The sequence below is a fragment of the Triticum aestivum genome, unplaced genomic scaffold (assembly GCF_018294505.1).
Source record: "Triticum aestivum cultivar Chinese Spring unplaced genomic scaffold, IWGSC CS RefSeq v2.1 scaffold5811, whole genome shotgun sequence".
In the NCBI taxonomy this organism is placed as follows: domain Eukaryota; kingdom Viridiplantae; phylum Streptophyta; class Magnoliopsida; order Poales; family Poaceae; genus Triticum; species Triticum aestivum.
The window spans coordinates 7,122-11,193 of record NW_025228038.1 but is presented as its reverse complement, the minus strand read 5'-3'; the positions used below and the strand labels follow the sequence as shown (position 1 = coordinate 11,193).

Below are 4,072 nucleotides of genomic sequence, written 5' to 3'. Positions count from 1 at the left end.
TACCACTACCCGCAATATTAAATGTGCTCTCTAGTCCTCGACAAAGTCCATCATCTCAAATGTCTCCAGCAGTAACCTAAATCGACCAGATCCCAGAAGACCCGTTGCACACACGGCTTCGCACGCCTTCCCCCGATGATAAGCACACCAATGGAACAAGTAGAGGGTGGGAAAAACCTTATTCCTACACTAGGATAACACCATCACATCGCCTCCCCAAACCAAACATGAAGAATCTACGAAGAAAAGCTAAAAAACCACTCACTTTGTGGCACCACAAGTCAGGGGTACGATGTCGATCTCGCCACCATTCAGTACCATGCGCTAATGCCGGATATTCATTTCTGAGCTCGGGCTCAGATGCTCCCGAAATCAGCATCGTACACTCGCATTTAGATCTGTGCCATCAGCTGTGTTTTCCGTCCGTATATCACGTATGCTGAATTAAAATAAGCCCAGACCTGGTACGCATTGAATGCGACAGAAGCTACAACTGTAGATGCGGATCAGGTAGGCCTCGAACGGCTCAGTCATTTTTCTGAGCCGATCTGAGCGTCTCCGTCCACGAAGTCAGTAACGTCCAACTGCACCAGCCCAGTCATAAATGGATACCACATGATTTATTATACAGCTAAAAAAAGGCACTTGCTTAACCGTAGTGTTTTCACATCAAAACTGTCCCAAGTACCAATCATGTTTTCAACCAAAAATACACAGGCATTAACAGCCACACACTCCTACGTTGACCAATGAAGTGATCAAAACACGTGAAAAGGAAAAAACCATGACACTCGCCACCAAGACGCCTTTTCCTCATGACTACGAAATTACCATGATAGCATCCGGTGGTGTAAGTGGCTATATATGTTAGTACTGTTGTAAAATGAATCACAACTTGATGTGCATGAAGAACATTTAACACCTGAGCCACAAACTACTTTTGATGCCTAATTTAGTGGCAATTATAATGCATATCGTCTGGGCAGCGGAAGTATAAGTGTGATGTAGCAAAGAATAGTCTAGCTGAAACTGAATCGTTTATTTAACAAGTGACATGGGAACCCTACCTTACATCATTACTAAGCTTTTCATGTGAAGAAAAAACATCAGCAACTATCCCAAAGAATATAATATTTGCTCATATTGCTGCAGCAAAAATTACATACCAATGAATTGATTCTGCAAGTAAATTTCGAATAGGAAGTGCTCATTCCCAGATATCCATGAGAGTCCAGGTGTGCAACGACAAAAATGGTGTTCGTATTCTTTCCTCAAATTTATTTGTTGCCAAATTTCTGCAAGAGAGTTTTCAACCCAACTAAGGAGATGAATAAAAAAAGGCAAGAAGAATGTAGAAGTATTCTAATGTTTAGAGGAAAAGTGGAAGGGGTCGAAGCACGGAAAACCAAATTCAAGTATTTTTGTTACATAATTAGGACCAATGAATGGATATGAAAAACTTTGTACTCTGAGACTTTGAGTGACTCTGGAGCAATGCTTCCACCTTCAGACCGAATCCCCACCACGAGAAGAATCCATCATGAGAGGTGGCACACTTGCAGATGACTTCCAACGGAACCCAGCCCTGTACCTGTAGAAGATGGGAACTGTTTCAATTAGTAGTTTCATTAGGAAAACAAATGCAATGGTATACAACATTTGCACTGGTTACTTTCTGCAGACTTCAGATAAGTATTTTCCTTGACTCCAAAATTGCATTCATACAATGCATGGCCAAGAGGTTCGTGGAACACTCCAATTGCTCCTGTAGCAGTCAACCGATGGATACTGAACTCCATAAACTCTGTATACATAACACATAAATTAGTTCATAACTTTAAAATACATCATATGACCACCCCCCACCCCCAAAATATTCTACAAAATTATTTCTCATGGACATAAAACCGATCATTCACAATGAAATTCGCGGACCCAAATATGGATACATCTCACTACCATCACATTTCTTCAAATCTGAAAATCAAGTTTATGTTTATTCTCAATCTCCTTAATTTGTATTAAATCTATTCCTCAGCCCCCTTTATCACAGGACCTTGGTTTGAAGAAACCGATGCATAATACTTCAATAGGACAGCTGGGAACCAAAAGAAATTAAGAGAAAAGAAGCCTTACAGGTGTAGGGGCGCAAGGGGGTAAGGGACGGCTGGGAGGGGGCATCACGGGTTCAGATTCAATGTGAAGTGGAGTTCGTCTGGGATGGGCGCCGACAGTGTGCCCAGGAACGTGTCGGCGGCGTCCGAGGGTAACGCTGGGCAGCTGCAGGGACGGCTGAAGGCTGCAGTTTCCGACCACCTAATCTGGACGGGGCAAGGAAGTGCAACAGGTGAAGGAGAAGCCGGAGCAGAGCGGGGCAACGGCGGAAAACCTAATAAAGCACAGGGACGCTCAACATCAGAACCAAAAATGTGAAGAAAAGAATCAGGATGCACCAAAGGAAAATCTTGCGAGAGAATACCCGCGGATCGGCGACGAAGGACCCCGCTGGACAGCGCCCGCCGCCCGCCCGCCGGAAACCCTCCTTCCACAAACCATCACCAACAGACGCGACCTCTGAGAGAGAGCCCGAGAAGTGAATCCACAACAGCCGACCAAGCAGCCTCCCCCGCCACCGTGACACACCGCCCCAGCCGATCTCCCTCGCTGCCGCAACAGAGAACTCTCAGCGGCCCACAGGCATGCGCGCCACCCCATCTCACGCCCAGCACCGCCGGCCCACCGCCCACCTCACCCAAATCGCAAGGGAAAAAGAATACTGTCCTGTACACCTTATCTGATCCGCGGCTCGGGATAAATGACAACATTCTGGTCCGCGTCCGCCGTTTCCCCAATACGATCTGGTCCCACAAAGAGATACTGTTCTATACTGTATATTCCCACACGGCCCTTTTCTCCAGTTTCGCGTCAGACGCCACAGGCCCATTTATTCGGATCCCAAGGCCAAACTGGACTGCGACGATTTTGGGAGCAGCTGAGCTCGGGCATCGAATCACGCTAATGCCCTATTCTCAGGTGACCTAGCCAAGATGAGCTTCTGCTGAAGATCGCCGTGCTAGATCTCTCCGGTGGCCATCGTCAAGCATCACTTGACGAAGATCACTCGAACACATATCTCATTCGCCATCTCATAGAAGACCTCCCAACCTCCACACTAGATCACCCCCGAACAACATCTCCCCCTTGTCGTTAGCATGTTGGCGGGCTTTGCCCAACGATGTGCGTAGGCGGTGACGAGAGGAGGACAAGATGGGTACTCGCTAGGGTTTCCCTATCGTCTTCTTAGTCGCCTCTCTCACAAAGTGGTATCCACCATTGGGCGATTGATTCATCCCAGCTCCTCCTTGTCCCTTGTCTTATGTGTTCTTTAACCTGATTATGATGGTTGCTACTTATGAAACAAGTAGGAATAGCATCTTCTCACAATAGTGAGGTATTTTATCGAGCCGTTATTGTGATCCTGCAACAAAAAAATAGAGAAATCAAATTTGAAGGAACATCAAAGTATGCTCTGATGTCCCAAATTGTAAACCCATATGGTACCATAATACATTTTCTAATAGATCTACCCAGGAATAAATTAATCACCAATTGCATGATATTTAATTTTTGTTTAATCCATGGAATTCAGTGTATAGGAGCGGCCCATGCGAGAGGAAGAGGAGCACCGGATGGTCAGGAACGATCGACCCGCAAAATCCGCACAATCCGATGGTTTACGGTTGTGTACCTATTGAAGAAGGTGATGCTTAGAGTCTCTTGGAACCCGTTCATGGTGGTGAAAATCCTAGATCGGCCCATAAGTGGTTGATCTTGCCCTCTCAACACATTTTCTCGTTAGGTTTCTCCGATGCCTTCCAACCCTAAGTATACGCACCTTCCCTCCTCAAGAAGAAAAAGTCCACTTATCTTTCCTTCAATGTATTGAGCCTAAACTTGTGTTACCTAGCTATAGTTCAAATCACTGTTCTATTATCTACTTTGTGGAACTTTTCATTGTATTCTCTCACTCTCATCATATGAAAAGAGATCATGTGTATTGATCCTAAACTTG

The 4,072-nt window shown here is 45.5% G+C and overlaps 1 long non-coding RNA gene across 2 annotated transcripts; it reads right to left on the bottom strand.

The window, feature by feature from the left end:
- Positions 1 to 986: 986 nt before the first annotated feature.
- Positions 987 to 2,769, bottom strand: LOC123172948 (uncharacterized). 2 transcript variants are annotated; one of them, XR_006485784.1, is made up of 4 exons: positions 2,480 to 2,769; positions 2,137 to 2,389; positions 1,468 to 1,591; positions 987 to 1,295 (listed from the first exon to the last, which is right to left on the bottom strand). It is a non-coding gene; the product is annotated as an uncharacterized lncRNA (long non-coding RNA). The 2 variants fall into 2 exon arrangements; XR_006485783.1 differs by having other exon boundaries at positions 2,137 to 2,321.
- Positions 2,770 to 4,072: the final 1,303 nt, after the last annotated feature.